Raw genomic sequence first — 23,883 nt, 5'->3', positions numbered from 1 at the left:
AACAAGTTTTGCTTGTGGATGTCTACAAAATATAATGATTTTACTTTTCAGTGTACTTGATTCTGAGCTGCCCTTTTGTAAAAATTATTTTAGGGAAATTTTTTTTGGCCAAGGATCAGGGAAGACTCCTTTCTTACCAGTCCCCCAAATTAATTTATTATTATTATTATTTTATAAATTTATTTATTTATCTTTGGCTGCATTGGGTCTTCATTGCTATGCGCGGGCTTTCTCTAGTTGTGGCTAGAGGGGGCTACTCCTCATTGTGGTGTGTGAGCTTCTCATTGCGGTGGCTTCTCTTGTTGAGGAGCACAGGCTCTAGGCACGTGGGCTTTAGTAGTCGTGGCACATGGGCTATAGAGAACAGGCTCAGTAGTTGTGGCGCATGGGCTTATTTGCTCCGCGGCATGTGGGATCTTCCTGGAGCAGGGATTGAACTCATGTGACCTACATTGGCAGGCAGATTCTTAACTACTGCACCACCAGGGAAGTCCAGTTTATTATTTTTTTAAGGTATTGAGTGAACAAGTTTAGAACTCCAGGGATAGACATCGCTCAGAACATTTTTCAATGAAATCTTTTATTTTCAACTCAAGTTAACAATAAGTAGCAGTCAGGTATTATTATTACCTGTGTTTCTCAACCCTCTCTGCTAATGATTTACTGCCACCCGGGCAGTGAACCAGAAGGCATGTGTTCATGGCCAACCACTGTGGACATGATGTGGTTACTGCTTTTATCTCTGAGAGTTGACCTGTATCCTCTTTTTTTTTTTTTAACCTGATGTTTGACAGTAATATTACAAAGTATCAAGTTGGCAGAAATTCTCAGGATAGGCAAAAAGATAAGGACCTAAGAGTATATTCTTGCCTCTCCTTGTAATAAGTTATAAAAATTATCTTCTGTGAAGGAAGAGCCAAAACCTTGCAATAGCAGGCCCAGCTATCGATAGCTTACTGGGCCAGTTTATTCACAGGTGAAGGAAGCATTGTCATATGGCAAATAGCCAAATAACACCCCCAGCCTGCTGGGCAGAATTATATAAGGCACCTTGACTAATCAGGAGTCCAACTGCTTTTTCCTTTTGATTAGAATCTAATATATTTGCTGGATAAAATTTAGAAAATTAAGAAAACCACAAAGAAGAAAATAAAAACCAAAATAATCCCAGTGCACAGAGATAATAACCACAGTAGAATTTTGATGTGTAATTTAGCCTAAGTCTTTCCTATATCGGCATTTTTTTATAATTGGGATTATACTGACCAATACTGGTTTATAGCCAGCTCATTTCACCTAATACAACATCATGAACACCTATCTGTGTTCTTTAGTATTGTTCTACAACCTGTAGTATACACATTACCAAAGTGTTGTTCTCTTTTGTTAGAATTGAGTTTTTTTGTTTTTATAAGTAGCACTGTATTAAACATCCTTATATATACTGATCATTTCCTTAGCGTTAATGCTTAGTACTAGAATGGCTGGTTCAGAAACTGATCATATATTTTAAGACTTTTAGAATATATTGTCAGATTGCTTTCTAGAAAAGGTGTACCAGTTTTTAGTTTCACCGGCAAGAGTGCCTATTGTCCCATACCTTCACTGCTGGGTTTTTATTGTTGGTAGTGATGGCAATCTCTGCCAAACAGGACAAAAATGGTATCTTTTAAAGTGTTTATTTCTTTGATTACTAATGATATTTAACATTTTTGCATTGTTTGTTGGCCATTAGTATTTGCCATTTGTAAATTTGTCTATTTTCTATAGAGATGTTCATCGTAAATTAATAAGTGCTTTCAAGCTTTTCCTTAAGACTATTCTCAGTCAAAAACAAGATAGATTAAAAATAGATGGTGACAGGATACACTCCTGTTTGAGACCACTTAATATTGATGTTAAAAGCAAATAAACAGAAGGATATTCACTCCAACATTCTTTATAATAGCAAAAAATTGTTAGCTTTATAAATGTCCAGCAATGAAGTTGCATAACTGTATATATATAGAATATGTTAACATTTGTGGGGTTTTTAAAATTTATTTTATTTTTTGCTGCATTGGGTCTTCTTTGCTGCACACGGGTTTTCTCTAGTTGCAGCGAGCGGGTGGCTTCTCTTGTTGCGGAGCACGGACTCTAGGTGCGCAGGCTTCAGTAGTTGTGGCTCGCAGGCTCTACAGCGCAGGCTCAGTAGTTGTGGTGCATGGGCTTAATTGCTCCACGGCATGCAGGATCTTCCTGGGCCAGGGCTAGAACCCATGTCCCCTGCATTAGCAGGCTGATTCTTAACCACTGCGCCACCAGGGAAGCCCATTTGTGTTTTTTAAAACCTATCTCTGGAGGAATGCAGAAGAAACTGGTAAGAGTGACTGCTTCTAGGAAGGGAACCAGAGGTTTAAGGTATAAGGGGTGGAATGGATGCAGCTTTTTTTTTTTTTTTTTTTCGGTACGCGGGCCTCTCACTTTTGTGGCCTCTCCTGTCATGCAGCACAGGCTCCGGACATGCAGGCTCAGTGGCCATGGCTCACAGGCCCAGCCGCTCTACGGCATGTGGGATCTTCCCGGACCGGGGCACGAACGCTTGTCCCCTGCATTGGCAGGCGGACTCTAAACCACTGCGCCACCAGGGAAGCCCGGATGCAGCTTTTGTACCTCTTGAATTATTTGATCATGTGTGTATTTTCTTTTTTTAAAAATATACATCTAAAATTAATGCTCAGCAATATGGAATTGGTGAAGTTATGATAAATACAGTCATACAGTCAGGTACTAGTCATCCATTTAAAATAATGTTCTAATCTAGATAAAAATTGATGTGGAGAGATGCTTATGATACATTATTAAATAGCAAAAAGCAAATTATAAAAATACCATATACTATAAATCCCCTTTAGAAATATTTATAACGTGCATGTGTTACACGCACACAGAAAAAGTTCTTAAAGGATAAACATATTAAAGTATTCACAGCCTGGATAGTAGGATTCTTTTTCCCCTCTCTTTTAAAAAGGAAAACAGTTGTTTGTATTAAATATTGGGTTGATATCCATCATGAGATTTTGTTTTTCTCCCTGTTCTGATTTTAGCAGAGATTTTAATCTGGACTCTGAATAGGCATAAATAGTATTAATCTGTGTTATGGATCTACAGTTTGGGTTATATAGATGGTTTGTTTTTGAATCAAAGACTTGATTAATGAGCACTGTAAATTGTCTTTAAGTTCTGAACAGTTTTCAGTAAAATGGAGGAGGGGATACTAGTGATCTTGAGCCTTTTTATTATCTTGAGTGAATTCTTGAGCCCAAACCCGTGTATTCTTCATGCAAAACATTCTTTTTTTTAAACATCGTTATTGGAGTATAACTGTTTTACAATAGTGTGTTAGTTTCTCCTTTACAACAAAGTGAATCAGTTATACATATACATATGTTCCCATATCACTTCCCTCTTGCGTCACCCTCCCTATGCCACCCCTCTAGGTGGTCACAAAGCATAGAGGTGATCTCCCTGTGCTATGCGGAAGCTTCCCACTAGCTATCTAATTTACATTTGGTAGTGTATATACACGTCCCTGCCACTCTCTCACTTCGTCACATCTTACCCTTCCCCCTCCCCATATCCTCAAATCCATGCTTTAGTAGGTCTGTGTTTTATTCCCATCCTATCAGTAATCTCTTCATGACATTTTTTCCCTTAGATTCCATATATATGTGTTAGCATACGATATTTGTTTTTCTCCTTCTGACTTACTTCACTCTGTATGACAGACTCCAGGTCTATCCACTTCATTACAAATAACTCAGTTTCGTTTCTTTTTATGGCTGAGTAATATTCCATTGTATATATGTGCCACATCTTCTTTATCCATTCATCTGTTGATGGCCACTTAGGTTGCTTCCATGTCCTGGCTATCGTAAATAGAGCTGCAATGAACATTTTGGTACATGACTCTTTTTGAATTATGGTTTTCTCAGGGTATATGCCCAGTAGTGGGATTGCAGGGTCGTATGGTAGTTCTATTTGTAGTTTTTCTTCTTCTTTTTTTTTTTTATGAGGAGAGAGAGAGATTATGAGGAGAGAGAGACAGAGATTATGAGGAGAGAGAGAGAAATTATGAGGAGAGAGAGAGAAATTATGAGGAGAAAGAGAGAGATTATGAGGAGAGACAGAAATTATGAGGAGAGAGAGAGATTATGAGGAGAGAAAGATTATGAGGAGAGATTATGAGGAGAGAGAGAGATTATGAGGAGAGAGAGAAAGATTATGAGGTGAAAGAGAGATTATGAGGAGAAAGAGAGAGATTATGAGTAGAGAGAGAGATTATGAGGAGAGAGAGAGATTATGAGGAGAGAGAGAAATTATGAGGAGAGAGAGATTATGAGGAGAGATTATGAGGAGAGAGATTACGAGGAGAGAGAGATTATGAGGAGAGAGAGATTATGAGGAGAGAGAGAAATTATGAGGAGAGAGAGAAATGAGAAAGAGAGAGATTGTGAGGAGAGTGAGAGATTGTGAGGAGAGAGAGAGAGATTGTGAGGAGAGAGAGAGATTGTGAGGAGAGAGAGATTATGAGGAGAGACAGAAATTATGAGGAGAGAGAGAGATTTTGAGGAGAGAGAGAGATTATGAGGCGAAAGAGAGATTATGAGGAGAGAGAGAGAAATTATGAGGAGAGAGAGATTATGAGGCAAAAGAGAGAGATTATGAGGAGAGAGAGAGAAATTATGAGGAGAGATAGAGATTATGAGGAGAGAGAGAGATTATGAGGAGAGAGAGAGATTATGAGGAGAGAGATTAGGAGAGAAAGAGAAATTATGAGGAAAGAGAGAGATTATGAGGAGAGAGAGAGAAATTATGAGGAGAAAGAGAGAGATTATGAGGAGAGAGAGAGAAAATATGAGGAGAAAGAGAGATTGTGAGGAGAGAGAGATTATGAGGAGAGAGAGAGATTATGAGGAGAGAGAGATTATGAGGAGAGAGAGAGATTGTGAGGAGAGAGAGAGATTGTGAGGAGAGAGAGATTATGAGGAGAGATTATGAGGAGAGAGAGAGATTACGAGGAGAGAGAGATTATGAGGAGAGAGAGATTATGAGGAGAGAGAGAGATTATGAGGAGAGAGAGAGAAATTATGAGGAGAGAGAGTGATTATGAGGAGAGAGAGAGAAATTATGAGAAAGAGAGAGATTATGAGGAGAGAGAGAGAGATTATGAGGAGAGAGAGATTATGAGGAGAGAGAGAGATTTTGAGGAGAGAGAGAGATTATGAGGCGAAAGAGAGAGATTATGAGGAGAGAGAGAAATTATGAGGAGAGATAGAGATTATGAGGAGAGAGAGAGATTATGAGGAGAGAGAGAGATTATGAGGAGAGAGAGATTAGGAGAGAAAGAGAAATTATGAGGAAAGAGAGAGATTATGAGGAGAGAGAGAGATTATGAGGAGAGAGAGAGAAAATATGAGGAGAAAGAGAGATTATGAGGAGAGAGAGAGAAAATATGAGGAGAAAGAGAGATTATGAGGAGAGACAGAAATTATGAGGAGAGAGAGAGATTATGAGGAGAGAGAGATTATGAGGAGAGAGAGAGAGAAATTATGAGGAGAGAGAGAGAGATTATGAGGAGAGAGAGAGAAATTATGAGGAGAAAGAGAGAGATTGTGAGGAGAGAGAGATTATGAGGAGAGAGATTATGAGGAGAGAGATTATGAGGAGAGAGAGAAATTATGAGGAGAGAGAGAAATTATGAGGAGAGAGAGATTATGAGGAGAGATTATGAGGAGAGAGAGATTATGAGGAGAGAGAGAGAGATTATGAGGAGAGAGAGAGAAATTATGAGGAGAGAGAGAGATTATGAGGAGAGACAGAAATTATGAGGAGAGGGAGAGATTATGAGGAGAGAAAGATTATGAGGAGAGATTATGAGGAGAGAGAGATTATGAGGAGAGAGAGAAAGATGAGTAGAGAGAGAGATTATGAGGAGAGAGAGATTGTGAGGAGAGAGATTATGAGGAGAGAGAGATTATGAGGAGAGAGAGAGATTATGAGGAGAGAGAGAGATTATGAGGAGAGAGAGAAATTATGAGGAGATGGAGAGAGATTATGAGGAGAGAGAGAGAGATTTTGAGGAGAGAGAGAAAATATGAGGAACAAGAGAGAGATTATGAGGAGAGACAGAAATTATGAGAGAGAGAGAGATTATGAGGAGAGATTATGAGGAGAGAGAGAGAAATTATGAGGAGAGAGAGAGATTATGAGGAGAGACAGAAATTATGAGGAGAGAGAGAGAAATTATGAGGGGAGAGAGAGAGATTATGAGGCGAGAGAGAGAGATTATGAGGAGAAAGAGAGAGATTGTGAGGAGAGAGATTGTGAGGAGAGAGCTATTTGTAGTTTTTAAAGGAACCTCCATACTGTTCTCCATAGTGGCTGTATCAATTTACATTCCCACCAACAGTGCAAGAGGGTTCCCTTTTCTCCACACCCTCTCTCGCTTTTATTGTTTCTGGAGTTTTGATGATGGCCAATCTGACCGGTGTGAGATGATATCTCATTGTAGTTTTGATTTGCATTTCTCTAATGATTAATGATGTTGAGCATTCTTCCATGTGTTTTTTGGCAATCTGTATATCTTCTTTGGAGAAATGTCTAGTTCTTCTGCCCATTTTTGGATTGGGTTGTTTGTTTTTTTGTTATTGAGCTGCATGAGTTGCTTATAAATTTTGGATATTAATCCTTTGTCCGTTGCTTCATTTGCAAATATTTTCTCCCATTCTGAGGGTTGTCTTTTTGTCTTGTTTATGGTATCCTTTGCTGTGCAAAAGCTTTTAAGTTTCATTAGGTCCCATTTGTTTATCTTTGTTTTTATCTCCATTTCTCTAGGAGATGGGTCAAAAAGGATCTTGCTGTGATTTCTATCATAGAGTGTTCTGCCTATGTAAGAGTTTGATAGTGTCTGGCCTTACATTTAGGTCTTTAACCCATTTTGAGTTTATTTTTGTGTGTGGTGTTAGGGAGTGTTCTAATTTCATACTTTTACATGTAGCTGTCCAGTTTTCCCAGCACCACTTATTGAAGAGGCTGTCTTTTCTCCACTGTATATCCTTCCCTCCTTTATCAAAGATAAGGTGACCATATGTGTGTGGGTTTATCTCTGGGCTTTCTATCCTGTTCCATTGGTCTATATTTCTGTTTTTGTGCCAGTACCATACTGTCTTGATTACTGTAGCCTTGTAGTATAGTCTGAAGTCAGGGAGCTTGATTCCTCCAGCTCCATTTTTCGTTCTCAAGATTGCTTTGGCTATTCGGGGTCTTCTGTGTTTCCATACAAATTGTGAAATTTTTTGTTCTAGTTCTGTAAAAAATGCCAGTGGTAATTTGATAGGGATTGCATTGAATCTGTAGATTGCTTTGGGTAGTAGAGTCATTTTCACAATGTGGATTCTTCCAATCCAAGAACATGGCTTATTTCTCCACCTATTTGTATCATCTTTAATTTCTTTCATCAGTGTCTTATAGTTTTCTGCATGCAAGTCTTTTGTCTCCTTAGGTAGGTTTATTCCTAGATATTTTATTCTTTTTTTTGCAATGGTAAATGGGAGTGTTTTCTTAATTTCACTCTCAGATTTTTCATCATTAGTGTATGAGAATGCCAGAGATTTCTGTGCATTTATTTTGTATCCTGCTACTTTACCAAATTCATTGATTAGCTCTAGTAGTTTTCTGGTAGCATCCTTAGGATTCTCTATGTATAGTATCATATCATCTGCAAACAGTGACAGCTTTACTTTGTCTTTTCCTATTTGGATTCCTTTTATTTCTTTTTCTTCTGTGATTGCTGTGGCTAGAACTTCCAAAACTATGTTGAATAAGAGTGGTGGGAGTGGGCAACCTTGTCTTGTTCCTGATCTTAGTGGAAATGGTTTCAGTTCTTCACCATTGAGAACAATGCTGGCTGTGGGTTTGTCCTATATGGCCTTTATTATGTTGAGGAAAGTTCCCTCTATGCCTACTTTCTGCAGGGTTTTTATCATAAATGGGTGTTGAATTTTGTCAAAAGCTTTCTCTGCATCTACTGAGATGATCATATGGTTTTTCTCCTTCAGTTTGTTGATATGGTGTATCACGTTGATTGATTTGCGTATATTGAAGAATCTTTGCATTCCTGGAATAAACCCCACTTGATCATGGTGTATGATCCTTTTAATGTGCTGTTGGATTCTGTTTGCTAGTATTTTGTTGAGGATTTTGGCATCTATGTTCATCAGTGATATTGGCCTGTAGTTTTCTTTCTTTGTGACGTCTTTGTCTGGTTTTGGTATCAGGGTGATGGTGGCCTCACAGAATGAGTTTGGGAGTGTTCCTCCCTCTGCTATCTTTTGGAAGAGTTTGAGAAGGATAGGTGTTAGCTCTTCTCTAAATGTTTGATAGAATTCGCCTGTGAAGCCATCTGGTCCTGGGCTTTTGTTTGTTGGAAGATTTTTAATCACAGTTTAAATGTCAGTGCTTGTGATTGGTCTGTTCATATTTTGTATTTCTTCCTGGTTCAGTCTCGGCAGCTTGTGCATTTCTAAGAATTTTTCCATTTCTTCCAGGTTGTCCATTTTATTGGCATACAGTTGCTTGTAGTAATCTCTAATAATTTTCTGTATTTCTGCAGTGTCAGTTACGTCTCCTTTCTCATTTCTAATTCTATTGATTTGAGTCTTCTCCCTTTTTTTCTTGATGAGTCTGGCTAATGGTTTATCAATTTTCTTTATCTTCTCAGAGAACCAGCTTTTAGTTTTATTGATCTTTGCTGTTGTTTCCTTCATTTCTTTTTCATTTATTTCTGATCTGATCTTTATGATTTCTTTCCTTCTGCTAAATTTGGGGTTTTTTTGTTCTTCCTTCTCTAATTGCTTTAGGTGCAAAGTTAGGTTGTTTATTCGAGATGTTTCCTGTTTCTTAATGTATGATTGTATTGCTATAAACTTCCCTCTTAGAACTGCTTTTGCTGTATCCCATAGGTTTTGGGTCGTTGTGTCTCCATTGTCATTTGTTTCTAAGTACTTTTTGATTTCCTCTTTGATTTCTTCAGTGATCACTTCGTTATTAAGTAGTGTATTGTTTAGCCTCCATGTGTTTCTATTTTTTACAGATCTTTTCCTGTAATTGATATCTAGTTTCATAGTGTTGTGGTCGGAAAAGATACTTGATATGATTTCCATTTTCTTAAATTTTCCAAGGCTAGATTTGTGACCCAATATATAATCTATCCTGGAGAATGTTCCATGAGCACTAGAAAAATGTGTATTCTGTTGTTTTTGGATGGAATGTCCTATAAATATCAGTTAAGTCCATCTTGTGTAATGTATTATTTAAGGCTTGTGTTTCGGGCTTCCCTGGTGGTGCAGTGGTTGAGAATCCACCTGCCAATGCAGGGGACACAGGTTCGTGCCCCGGTCCGGGAAGACCCCACATGCCGTGGAGCAGCTGGGCCCGTGAGCCATGGCCGCTGAGCCTGTGCATCCGGAGCCTGTGCTCTGCAATGGGAGAGGCCACAACAGTGAGAGACCCACATACCAAAAAAGAAAAATAAAATAATAAAGCTTGTGTTTCCTTATTTATTTTCATTTTGGATGATCTGTCCATTGGTGAAAGTGGTGTGTTAAGGTCCCCTACTATGATTGTGTTACTATCGATTTCCCCTTTTATGGCTGTTAGTATTTGCCTTATGTATTGAGGTGCTCCTATGTTGGGTGCATAAATATTTACAATTGTTATATCTTCTTCATGGATCGATCCCTTGATCATTATGTTGTGTCCTTCTTTGTCTCTTGTAATGGTTTTTATTTTAAAGTCTATTTTGTCTGACATGAGAATTGCTACTCCAACTTTCTTCTCATTTCCATTTGCATGGAATATCTTTTTCCATCCCCTCACTTTCAGTCTGTATGTGTCCCTAGGTCTGAAGTGGGTCTCTTGTAGACAGCATATATATGGGTCTTGTTTTTGTATCCATTCAGCCAGTCTGTGTCTTTTGGTGGGAGCATTTAATCCATTTACATTTAAGGTAATTATCGATATGTATGTTCCTATTACCATTTACTTAATTGTTTCAGGTTGTTCTTGTAGGTCTTTTCCTTCTCTTGTGTTTCTCAAAACATTCTTTTGGGGAACACATTCCTGCAGTTTGTCAAAAAAGATGAGAGAAAAATACGAAGAAAAAGGTGAGGGAATACCTTACTGTGGGTCTATTCTGAGAGAACTGTACCTGTGGAGTTAATTATTATAAATAATTTGGCAAATATTGGAGGTCTGGGCTCAAATTTAAGTATTACTATCACTTTCTAAATTAAGTATAGAACATGTAACTGATACTCCCTTTGTGGATTCTCAGTATGGCCTTTCAGGTGTTTACAGAAGTAGACTTCATGATCAAGCATATATTGTAGGCAGCAGTGTTAATAAGTTGATGTTATTGACTGAGCTTATGGGCTAAATGCTCATTAATGCCATTCAATTATTTGAATGGCTCTAGTGTTTAATTTTAGGGAGAGAACTTTTGATTTGATTGAATGTAATTAACCTTAGAAATGTTTTATTGACCATTTAACTTAAGGTTAAATGAAAATATGCTTCATCGTTGAAGAACCTAGTAGTATAAATGAACAATTTGACTAAAAGTTGAATTTTAAATTTTATTTATTTATTTATTTTGGCTTCATTGGGTCTTTGTTGCTGTGCACGGGCTTCTCATTGCGGTGGCTTCTCTTGTTGTGGAGCACAGGCTCTAGGCGCCTGTGCTTCAGTAGTTGTGGCTCTCAGGCTCTAGAGCTCAGGCTCAAGAGTTGTGGCACACGGGCTTAGTTGCTCTGCGGCATGTGGAATCTTCCTGGACCAGGGATCGAACCCGTGTCCCCTGTATTAGCAGGCGGATTCTTAACCACTGCACCACCAGGGAAGTCCTAAAAGTTGAATTTTTATGTAAATGTATCATAGTATAAAAGCTGAATTTTAAAAATCATATATATACACATATATATGTGTGTGTGTATGTGTGTATATATATATATATATCCTTTTTGTTTAGGGCATGTCATTTTAAAAATACAGCTTTTTTATACTGTGTCACATTTATGTAGATGCATTTCTTAGATACTACAGCTTTGTAAATCAAAATGCTATTTCTAAGCAGGGAACTAACACTTTAAGATCATTAAAAGAGGGATTGAGAGACTTCCCTGGTGGTCCAGTGATGAAGAATCTGCCCTCCAATGCATGGGACGCGGGTTTGATCCCTAGTCAGAGAACTAAGATCCCACATGCCACAGGGCAACTAAGCCCGCCACTCCACAACTACTGAGCTTGCGCACCTCAACTAGAGAGCCTGCGTGCTGCAAGCTACAGAGCCCATGTGCTCTGGAACCCCCACGCCACAACTACAGAGCCTACGCACCCTGGAGCCTCTGCGCCACAACTAGAGAAAAGAAAACCCGCACGCCACAACTAGAGAAAGCCATGCACCGCAACAAAGAGCCCGTGCGCCGCAATGAAAGATCCCACGTGCCACAACTAAGACCCAACACAGCCAAAAATAAATTTAAAAAATAATAGATAAATCTTTAAAAAAAAAAAAAGAGGGATTGACCTCCACTCGGTCAAGGAGAATGTTGCTTGTTTGACAAGATCTCTATGCTGGATCCTCTGTAGGGGAAAAAAGCAACTGATGAGAAAAATCTTACAATATTTCTATGTATAATGAGCAAAGAGAGAATATTAACATAAATTTTAAATTATGATGGTGTCTTGGCTTAGCACATATAAGATTTTTATGGTGTTACTATGGAAAGTTTTACAAATCTTATATTTTTGAAATGTGATTTTAGTATAGGTTTTTATCACTGAGTTGTACTGTTTGCTTGGTATGCATATATTTCCTAGTTCGGCCACATTTCCTGGGCACAATGGCGTATTACCAATTTTTAGTCCTCACAGTGATCTTAAGAGTTCAGTGAAGGTGGTGGGTGGGATGTGGGATAGTTACAGCAGTGACCTAATAGAGGTGCTCCAGCATTCATTCTTTTGCCGAACGTAGATGAAGCACTACTGTGTGTCACTCATTGCTTTAGGCATTGGGAATACAAATGTGATAAGACAGAGCCCTTGCTATAAAGGACCTCCCTTCAAACAACGTACATATAGGTATACCTACAAACATACACACATGCAGAAATTATTCAGTCTTGTTCTAGTACAACTTGGCTCCTCAGCTATTTTTCTTCCTTTCTCTCTCTCTCTCTTTCTTTCTTTTTCCTTCTTTCTTTCTTTCTTTCTTTCTTTCTTTCTCTCTCTCTTCCTTTCTCTTTCTTTCTCTCTTTTACCCTTTCTCTCTCTTTCTCTCTCTTTCTGCACTGCACAGCGTGTGGGATCTTAGTTCCCCGACCAGGGATTGAACCTGTGCCCCCTGCAGTGGAAGCATGGAGTGTTAACCACTGGACCACCAGGGAAGCACCCTCAGCAAATTATTTAGAGGATATAGTGAGGGCACAGAGAGTAGTCATTCTACTAGGGTTTTGAATGGAGGAATCAGGAAAGATGTCATAGACGAGAGTCTAAAAACATGTTTTCTGAGTTTTCAACAGGTGCCCTTATTTAATTACATAATGTGTTTCAGTTAGCATGGTAGTACTGCAGTGGGAACTAATAGGGTTATATTGTTTGCTTAATTTTTGTCATATTTTTAACATCATTGTATTGGGTTGGCCAAAAAGTTCTTTCAGGTTTTTCCATATGCTCTTACGGAAAAACCCAAATGAATTTTTTGGCCAACCCAATATTAGTTTCTTAGGGCTGCCATAATAAAGTACTGCAAACTGAGTGACTTAAAACAACAGAAATTCAGGGACTTCCCTGGTAGTCCAGTGGTTAAAACTGCGCTTCCACTGCAGGAGGCCCGGGTTTGATGCCTGGTCAGGGAACTAAGATCCCACATGCCGCACAGCACAGCCAAAAAAAGAAAAAAATAAGAAATTAATTTTCTCACAGTTCTGGTAGCTAGACATCCAAAATCAAGGTGTTGGCAGGGCCATGCTGTCTCTGAAGGTGCTGGGGAGAACCTGTTCCATGGCTTTCTCTTAGCTTCTGGTGTTGCCATTGATCCTTGGTGTTCCTTGATTCATCAGTACATCATTACTCCAGAGTCTGCCTCTGTCTTCACATGGCCATCTTCCCTGTGTTTCTTCTCCTTTTCTTACAAGAATATCAGTCATATTGGATGAGGGCATCCTAATGACCTTGTCTGAACTTGATTATATCTGCAAGGACCCTATATCCAAATAAGGTCACATTCCTAACCAGTGGTTAGGACTTCAACATAGTTTTGAGGGGGCACAGTTCAACCCATAACAATCATTTAATTCCCTTTTAATGTGCCTTGTCAATATAGTTACTTAAGAAGTGCTTTTTCATGATGAGAGATTAGCAAAGCCCTTGGTTGCAGGGATGATAAGTATTTTTAGTTCATTAAATGAGTCTATAGTGACTGAATGAATTTCTTCCAGAGACCATAAGGGTGAAACACAGACAGGTTGTAGAGATCTATGAGCTCAATAGAAAAAGACTAAAGGTTTTGCTGCTTATTTGTTAAGAACAGTGATTTGTTATTCAGGTGCTACTTTGACTTTAAAAAATTTAATAAGTATTTGTAATTGTTAACTTTCAGTCATCAGAGATAGTTCCCTAGTATACCATCTTAAATAATTAAATTTATATTAATCTTCAAAATTACTTTCTTCAGTGTCTTGTACACATATAAAACTGCTTGCTTATTTTGTTCTAAGATGCTGTGATAACTGAAACTTATGATATTATGGGATAGATTGTTTTTTTAAATTACTTACACTGTAATAATTGACTACCAAATAGTAATCACTTTAAGAAATTACTGTTAATTTTCATTTCAAATAAGATTTTTATTAGAAAGCTTAATACATAAATACATTTCTGAGTAGTATTCTGATATTAAATCTCACAAAAATATTTCCCTGCATGGAATTTTTTTTTCTATTGCTTTAACATTAGAGAGTTTTTTTTTCAATTAATCAAGAATTTATGGGCTTCCCTGGTGGCTCAGTGGTTGAGAATCCGCCTGCCGATGCAGGGGACACGGGTTCGTGCCCCGGTCCGGGAAGATCCCACATGCCGCGGAGCGGCTGGGCCCGTGAGCCATGGCCGCTGAGCCTGCGCGTCGGGAACCTGTGCTCCGCAACAGGAGAGGCCACAACAGTGAGAGGCCCGCATACCGGGAAAAAAAAAAAAAAAAAAAAAAAAAGAATTTATTTCTTCATATTTTTTAACCATTTAGAGAAGCTATCCTTTAAAAGGGAATCATTTGATCCTTCATTGTTTTAATAGCACACAACTTACAAAGGCATCCATACTAGCCCTATTATAAGATGAATTAATAATTTGGGGGGGAATTATCTATAAACCACAGGGAACTTCATAATATTCTTAATTTCTATGTACATGCATACTGTAGTGCTTATGCACATTGTACAATTATTAAATCCCAAAGAAATTAGGTAAAGAATGAAAGTTCACAGCCTCACACTTACTTGTTCTAAGTGGATGTGTGGGAAATTAATAGCCTAATGAAAATAATGTAGATAAACCTTATTTGTCAGTGATAAATACCACAGCTTTCTCTTAAAGTGTAGGCAGTGTTCCCAGAATAATCCAACTGAAGAAAATCCAAAATCTTTGCACAAAAAAAGTGCACAAGTTTGTCTTGTGTGTAAAAACCTTTTGCATTTTATATCCAAAACAATTTGCACTACTTGAATACAGATCTTCCTCAACTTACAATGAGGTTACATCCCAATAAAACCATCCTAAGTTGAAAGTGTCATAAGCTGAAGATTCATTTAATACACCTAACCTACCAAACGTCATAGATTAGCCTAGCCTACTTTAAATGTGCTCAGAACACTTACATTAGCTTACAGTTGGGCAAAATCATGTAACGCAAAGCCTATTTTATAATAAAGTGTGGAATGTCTCATGTAATTTATCAAATACTGTACTGAAAGTGAAAATGGAATGGTTGTAGGGTACAGAAAAGTTATGAGTGTATCAGTTATTGACCCTCGTGATCTCCTGGGCTGACTGGGAGCTGTGGCTCACGTGCTGCCCAGCATCATTACAGAGTATCAAACTGTGCTAGCCCAGGAGAAGATCAAAATTCGAAGTAAGATTTCTACTGAATGTGTATCACTTTCGCACCATTATAAACTGGAAAAATCATAAGTCAAACCACTGTAAGTTGGAGACCATATGTACATTTAAAACGTTCAAAAGCCTACCAACATATATATAGATACACACATCCAAAACAAATGGAATGCTTTCCAATGAGATTAGGAATGAGGATAAGAATTAAAGGAGAGTGTCTCCTATATTACCAGAGTCAATGAAATTAACTGCATTTTAAAACATAAATTATACCTATTTGGAATTATTTTATAAATATATAATCTATGGGCTAGACAAACATCAATGTGAAAAACTGTCACAGAATTTCATAATTTAGGAACATAGCTTCAGTGCTTCATAATGTGGAAAGAAACTCCTAAGAACAGCCAATTGGTTTGATTTCTTAGAAGTTAGAAAATAATGCATTTCAGAAAATGATTTGTAACAATTAGCGACAAAAGAACAACATTAAGAAATAAAATACTGGGTACACAAGAACTGAGGTCCTCAGAGTACCAAAAGAGAATCAGACTTCACATTAAAATTTAAAGAATGTGGTTAAAGGAAAAACTAACTGGAATCTTTGTAACAGGTTAAATATTTAACCACTTCAAACAGAAATAATTTAGTCCTCATATAGTTCTGAAAATGTACTGTAGCATCTAGTTTTCCATATCAAAAGCATATAATTTGATTAGCAGAGCTCCCTTTGTTTTAGACTTAAAATCACCTCTGATCCACCAAAGTTTGTACTAACAATTACCAAACTATTTGAAAAGCATTTAAACAGCTTTATTGTTCTCATACCTATTCCAGGTCATTGGCTCAGAGGTTTAAAAGTTCTTAAACTCCCCAAATTTGCAAGTCCTATGACATCCTCACTCAGAAAACATTCAAAGGATGGTTTCATGATGTTATGATTGTTCCATCTTCTAAGAGTTTTTGATATGGAACATGTGTTTCAAATTCTGTTTGTACCATTTGCTAGGGGTGCTAAACTCATTTAATTAGATGGAATAAAACTATTCTATCCAGACTCAAAACTGGGTTTGTTCTATTTGGGTTAACCATTTCCAGTCTTTTGATAGTAGGAACAGCTTTAGGAATCTAGTGTGGCACACCGCTGTCTTCAGTAATAATGTCATCTTCATCCTTTGGCTCAATGTTTGGTTCAATCTGCTGTGGATAGCCAAGAAAGCTATTATCAGTAGATTGGCTAGAGCTGCCAGAAGTCCTACTGTTCCTAACGTTATTCTCCTGTTTACTTGCCTTCTATTATGATGAGGTTGTAGCTGTTTGCAGTCATCCTATTACTTGATCAAAACTCTTCCCTGAAACTTCTATACCATAAAACTTCATTATTAACAGCCAATATAGTCCTGTGCTGCGAGCCAGACCTTCTGGAATAAGCCAGGATATAAAGATCCCTGCGGGGGGTGGGGGGAGGAAGGGACTTCGGTCCAGCAGTTAAGACTCTGTGTTCCAATGCAGGTTCAATCCCTGGTCGGGGAACTATGATCCCACATGCCACACAGCATGGCCAAAAAATTTTTAAAAAAATAGTGCGTGCGCGCGCGCGCACACACACACACACACACACACACACACACACACACACACGATCCCTGGGACCTTCTCTAAGCCATGTAGTGTCTCCCTTAGAATGAAATCATCCCAGCTATAGAGTCCCTAGGGAATGTTCAGTGTTGTGTTTGTAAAGATGAACTAATCCTATGGTGTGTTTCTGGGGGAATGTCAACATCTGTAATAGAAGACACACATCTAAAGTCTTGGTGCATACCAATTACTAGATCTGGCTTTTTTCTGTGGTTGACAGAACATTGGTTAAAACATTTTCCTTCTTCATTAGCATGTCAGTACCAAAGGCACTGTTTGCTTCTTCCTTTTTTCTGTGTAAAAATCCTAAGCAGCAGGTTGGTTGTTGAAGCACTTATGTGATAATTATCATCTTTATTTATAGATAGTAAGTATCCCTGGATGTCTGTATAGCCTAATAAAATGTCAACATTAGATATCTTATGAACATGTTGCAGTAATCCATAAAACTCCTCAAAATGTCCAAGTTTTGCGCTTTCTATCAAAAACTGATGAAATTCAGTGCCAAACCTGCTCTTCTCCAGGATGCCCTGGCAGCCGCAGTCATGCTGGGTGCAGGGGCTGCAGCCCAGGAGCCTGCAACTCACCAAATGCACCTGCAGAGGTGGCTTGGGTCTCAATGCTGAGCTCCACAGGGTGGCTGGGGCAGCCTGTCTGTGGTGCAAGTGGAGACACAACTCCATCTTGTCTCCCTCTGCTTTGGTGACTTCAGAACCCTGGTGGAGGAGGATGAGGGGGCAACTAGCCCATCCACCTCTTTGCTCTCAGCTGCCTTCCCCATGACCAGGCACCTGACCCAGGCCAGTGGTGCTAACCGGAGAGACTTTAAGTAAAAATATTATTAAAGACATTTTGGAGAAAAAGGTCACCTATAATCCTGTCACCTTAACTAACATATTTTACCCATATATTAAAAATTACCTCCAGGTTTGTCCATGAGTATATATTTTCACACAGTTGCAGTCAGATGTACATCCTACTTTATATCCTTTTCCCATTTAAAATAACCTTTGTTCTATATATTTGACTTTAATAATAAAAACCTGAGGGAAATAGAAACTTTTGTATTGTGTGCAAATACCAGGTAAGTGGGTTTTCTGTGTGTTTTTTTCTCCCCTCCAACTCCCCATATTCCTGCATTATTGCTAGAGAAGCAGTCAGTCTCCTCTCCTTGGCACATGCCCATGGCTATCTTTACCCAGCTGACTAGGCTAAATAAATACACAGACACACACGTATACTGTGTGTATGTATATGTACAGGTATATGTATGTTTTATTTTTTTTCTTTGAAACTTATTAAGCCTTCTTTTATTTTTTTTAAACATTTTTTTAAAAAAATTATTTTATTTTTGGCTGCATTGGGTCTTCGTTGCTGCACACATGGGCTTTCTCTAGTTGTAGCAAGGAGGGGCTACTCTTCGTTGCAGTGCATGGGCTTCTCATTGCGGTGGCTTCTCTTGTTGCAGAGCACGGGCTCTAGGCACGGGGGCTTCAGTAGTTGTGACTCACAGGCTCTAGAGCACAGGCTCAGTAGTTGCAGCACACAGGCTTAGTTGCTCCGCAGCATGTGGGATCTTCCTGGACCAGGGCTCGAACCTGTGTCCCCTGCATTGGCAGGTGGATTCTTTAACCACTGTGCCACCGGGTAAGCCCCTCCCCAGGAATTTTTAAAATTCTTTCCCTCTTAGAATAAAAGGTTTTCTGTGCTTTAAAACAGTCGTAACTCTAAAAATTAACTTGTTATGCTATAAAAATAATCTCAATCCTATTTTAAATAGGTACTACTTGGCTAACATGCACTGGTAATATATTAGCAGTCCCAGTTGCTTGACAGATGTAGATGTTAGATGAAATCCAGTTGGTTAAATTATACTCACTTGTCCAAAGAGGAACGTAACTAGAGAAATTAAAAGAAATCCTCAACATTTAGGCAGCGTCTAACCAAAAAGAACTAGAAACAACGTGAGTTAGTTTCCCATAGCTGCTGTAACAAGTTACCTGTAACGGAGTGTTTTGCGCTTTTTTTTGAACATCTTTATTGGAGTATAATTGCTTTACAATGTTGTATTAGTTTCTGCTGTATAACAAAGTGAATCAGTTATATGTATACATATATCCCCATATCCCCTCCCTCTTGCATCTCCCTCCCACCCTCCCTATCCCACCCCTCTAGGTGGTCACAAAGCACGAGCTGATCTCCCTGTGTTATGCAGCTGCTTCCCACTAGCTATTCATTTTACATTTGGTAGTGTATATATGTCTATGCCACTCTCTCACTTCGTCCCAGCTTACCCTTCCCCCTCCTCATGTCCTCAAGTCCATTCTCTATGTCTGTGTCTTTATTCCTGTCCTGCCCCTAGGTTCATTAAAACCATTTTTTTTAAGATTCCATATGTATGTGTTAGCATATGGTATTTGTTTTTCTCTTTCTGACTTACTTCACTCTGTATGACAGCCTCTAGGTCCATCCACCTCACTACAGATAACTCAGTTTCGTTTCTTTTTATGGCTGAGTGATATTCCATTGTATATATGTGCCACATCTTTATCCATTCATCTGTCGATGGACACTTAGGTTGCTTCCATGTCCTGGCTATTGTAAATAGTGCTGCAATGAACGTTGTGGTACATGACTCTTTTTGAATTACGGTTTTCTCAGGGTATATGCCCAGTAGTGGGATTGCTGGGTCATATGGCAGTTATATTTTTAGCTTTTTAAGGAACCTGCATACTGTTCTCCATAGTGGCTGTATCACTTTACATTGCCACCAACAGTGCAAGAGGGTTCCCTTTTCTCCACACCCTTTCCATGATTTATTGTTTGTAGATTGTTTGATGATGGCCATGCTGACTGGTGTGAGGTGGTACCTCTTTGTGGTTTTGATTTGCATTTCTCTAATGACTAGTGATGTTGAGCATCCTTTCATGTGTTTGTTGGCAATCTGTATATCTTCTTTGGAGAAATCTCAATTTAGGTCTTCCGCCCTTTTTTGGATTGGGTTGTTTGTTTTTCTGATATTGAGCTGCATGAGCTGTTCGTATATTTTGGAGATTAATCCTTTGTCAGTCACTTCATTTGCAAATATTTTCTCCCATTCTGAGGGTTGTCTTTTTGTCTTGTTTATGGTTTCCTTTGCTGTGCAAAAGCTTTTAAGTTTCATTAGGTCCCATTTGTTTATTTATTTATTTATTAAAACAAATTTTTTTTGGGGGGGGTCTTTGTTGCTGCGTGCGGGCTTTCTCTAGTTGTGGTGAGTGGGGGCTACTCTTCATTGTGGTGCACGGACTTCTCATTGCAGTGGCTCCTCTTGTGGCAGAGCACGGGCTCTAAGCATGCGGGCTTCAGTAGTTGTGGCACGTGGGCTCCAGTAGTTGTGGCTCGCGGGCTCTAGAGCGCAGGCTCAGTAGTTGTGGTGCACGGGCTTAGTTGCTCCGCGGCATGTGGGATCTTCCCGGACCAGGGATCGAACCCATGTCCCCTGCATTGGCAGGCGGATTCTTAATCACTGCGCCACCAGGGAAGCCCCCATTTGTTTATTTTTTGTTTTTATTTCCATTTCTCTAAGAAGTGGGTCAAAAAGGATCTTGCTGTGATTTATGTCATGGAGTGTTCTGCCTATGGTTTCCTCTAAGAGTTTTATAGTGTCTGGCCTTACATTTCGGTCTTTAATCCATTTTGAGTTTATTGCTAGTTTGATAGGGATTGCATTGAATCTGTAGATTGCTTGCATAGTATAATCATTTTCACAATGTTGATTCTTCCAATCCAAGAACATAGTACATCCCTCCATCTGTTTGTATCATCTTTAATTTCTTTCATCAGTGTCTTATTTTCTCTTTCAGATTTTTTGTTAGTGTATAGGAATGCAAGAGATTTCTCTGCATTTTGTATCCTGCTGCTTTACCAAATTCATTGATTAGTTCTCGTAGTTTTCTGGTAGCATCTTTAGGATTCTGTATTGTATAGTGTCATGTCATCTTCAAACAGTGACAGTTTTACTTCTTCTTTTCTGATTTGGATTCCTTTTATTTCTTTTTCTTCTCTGATTGCTGTGGCTACAACTTCCAAAACTATGTTGGATAGTAGCGGTGAGAGTGGGCAACCTTGTCTTGTTCGTGATCTTAGAGGAAATGGTTTCAGTTTTTCACCATTAAAAACGATGTTGGCTGTGGGTTTGTCATATATGGTCTTTGTTATGTTGAGGTAAGTATGCCCACTTTCTGGAGTGTTTTTATCATAAATGGTTGTTGAACTTTGTCGAAATCTTTTTCTGCATCTATTGAGATTATCATACGGTTTTTATCCTTCAGCTTGTTAGTATGGTGTATCACATTGATTGATTTCCATATATTGAAGAATCCTTGCATTCCTGGGATAAACCCCACTTGATCATGGTGTATGATCCTTTTAATGTGCTGTTGGATTCTGTTTGTTAGTATTTTGTTGAGGATTTTGGCATCTATGTTCATCAGTGATATCGGCCTGTAGTTTTCTTTCTCTGTGACACCTTTGACTGGTTTTGGTATCAGGGTGATTGTGGCCTCGTAGAATGAGTTTGGGAGTGTTCCTCCCTCTGCTATATTTTGGAAGAGTTTGAGAAGGATAGGTGTTAGCTCTTCTCTAAATGTTTGATAGAATTCGCCTGTGAAGCCATCTGGTTCTGGGCTTTTGTTTGTTGGAAGATTTTTAACCACAGTTTAAATGTCAGTGCTTGTGATTGGTCTGTTCATATTTTGTGTTTCTTCCTGGTTCGGTCTTGGAAGGTTGTACTTTTCTAAGAATTTTTCCATTTCTTCCAGGTTGTCCATTTTATTGGCATATAGTTGCTTGTAGTAGTCTTTCATGATCCTTTGTATTTCTGCAGTGTCAGTTGTTACTACTCCTTTTTCATTTCTAATTCTGTTGATTTGAGTCCTCTCCCTTTTTCTTGATGAGTCTGGCTAATGGTTTATCAATTTTGTTTATCTTCTCGAAGAACCAGCTTTTAGTTTTTAAAAGCTAATAATATGCTATTATTTCCTTCATTGCTTTTTCATTTATTTGTTATCTGATCTTTATGATTTCTTTCCTTCTGCTAACTTTGGGGTTTTTTGTTTTTCTTTCTCGAATTGCTTTATGTGTAAGGTTAGCTTGTTTATTTGAGATGTTTCTTGTTTCTTGAGGTAGGATTGTATTGTTATAAACTTCCCTCTTAGAACTGCTTTTGCTGCATCCCATAGGTTTTGGGTCATCATTATATGTATATTTTAAACACAAAATCTCACCATCTTGAAATCTTCCATACCCCTCATATAAACATGTACCAACTGCTTGCTGATTCTTTTTATGCCAATGTTGGCTTTCAGAGTGCCGTTTTCCCCAACCACTGTTCCCTCAAGATTTCTGACTGCCAGGCCCCTTTATGTCAAAGCTTTCTTGGACGTCTTTCTCTCTGTGTGCCTTCTTTCCTTTCTCCTTTCCCGGTACAAAGCCTGAGTGTGCTTTCACAAAGAGGCCTTAAGTTACCTCAGCATACTTTATTCCACTCTGACTTTTTCACATCCAAAACCTTCTCCAGTATTCATACCTCATTTTCTTCTGTATTCCTGTACCCCACATATACTTATTTTCTAAATATCATCTTCCTCACCTGCATTTCACTTAAATACTTTTTTTAACATCATCTCCCATCCCTTTCTTTTGGCACTTTCCTCCAGTCCCAAGGTTTCTGTCTTTTGTCAATCGGTTTTCTCTCTTTTAGTCTTAACCTTTCTAGTAGTTCTGTTTTGTCACCCTTCTCCAAAAGCTCACACTCTGATAATGTATAGGTAGTTTTCAGTTGAGTGCTTCTGAATAAATATCTGCTTTTCAAAACAGTGAAATCTAAACTATTAGTATGGAAATAACCCCTGGGAAGATGAGGTCTCCACTTGAAAGCTTCAAATAGAGACTCTCCTGCTAGTGTTGAATGATGGAGCTTTATCTAATATTATCTGAAATGGGATGACTACTTGAACCATGCAAAATATTCACTATTGTGAAATGAGAATAGATCATTGATTTTACACTTCTATTTTGATTGACCTGAGAAACAAAACTTAACCACCTCAGAGAAGGTAACTTTCATATGTTTTAGATTATATTCAGCATTTATTCTTCAGGATAATTATAGACTTAGGAATGTTTAATCCTGTCTCCTAGTCCATGCCAAAGTCCATTCCAGTGATGAGAGGAATTCATAAGCTACAAGACAACCCAATCCATTTTATACTGATATTGTTTGTTGTAGCTGTTCATCCCTGTATTGGGTTAAAATCTACTGCCTTGAATTATATTCATTAACTTTAATTCTGCCCTCAAGCTAAGCAGAATTGGATCCCTTTTCTACATGACTGCATTTTAGGTAGTTATTCTATCATCTACACCCCTCTCCCTACAATTTTCTTTTCCCTTTGAGATAAATACTTGACTCTTCCAACCATTCTTCATAGGATACCATTTTCATCATCCTGATTGCCCTCTATGGAAGTTATACTTTGTTAATGTCCCTTCTAAAATGTGTTCAGAATTAAAAATAATACTCAGCATGTAGCAGAATAGAATCTGGATGTTGCACATCTGTACGTTAATGCAGACTGAAGTTACTTCAAGTTTTTTAGCCGCCACGTAATGTTGGCTCATGATGAGTTTGTAATTAACTCAAATCCCAAGATTTTAATCTGGAGGTTTCCCTTCACATGACTTCTTTCCAAACCAAGATTCCATCTTCCTTTAGTTGTGCCACAGATTTTTAAAGTCAGAATATAAGACTTTACACATATCCCTATTTTATCTCATTAGCGTATCAGCCAGCCTTGGTTTCTTTGAATCTTGGTTTTTGTCATCTACCTTATGCTGATTCAACAAGAGTCTTGAAGCTGGTGTTGGAATGTTTTCAGATATCTGGGAAACAATAATCAAAAATCATGGAGACTGTCTTCCAAAAATTGTTGTATGCAGATATAACTCAGCTCTTGAGGTGTATATGAATTAGTACCATTGTAAATTGGGTCC

General features: G+C 38.4%; 1 protein-coding gene and 1 pseudogene across 7 annotated transcripts in view; one reads left to right on the top strand and one right to left on the bottom strand.

Moving 5' to 3' along the window:
• XIAP (X-linked inhibitor of apoptosis) overlaps window positions 1–23,883 on the top strand; it is a 52,954-nt gene that overhangs the window by 4,964 nt on the left and 24,107 nt on the right. The gene's annotated exons all lie outside the window — the stretch shown is intronic.
• LOC131747987 (partitioning defective 6 homolog beta pseudogene) lies at window positions 16,138–17,531 on the bottom strand (annotated as a pseudogene).

The sequence above is a fragment of the Kogia breviceps genome, chromosome X (assembly GCF_026419965.1).
Source record: "Kogia breviceps isolate mKogBre1 chromosome X, mKogBre1 haplotype 1, whole genome shotgun sequence".
NCBI classification, from domain to species: domain Eukaryota; kingdom Metazoa; phylum Chordata; class Mammalia; order Artiodactyla; family Physeteridae; genus Kogia; species Kogia breviceps.
Note: the sequence above shows the minus strand (reverse complement) of the source record. Positions and strands in the feature narration are given on the sequence as shown.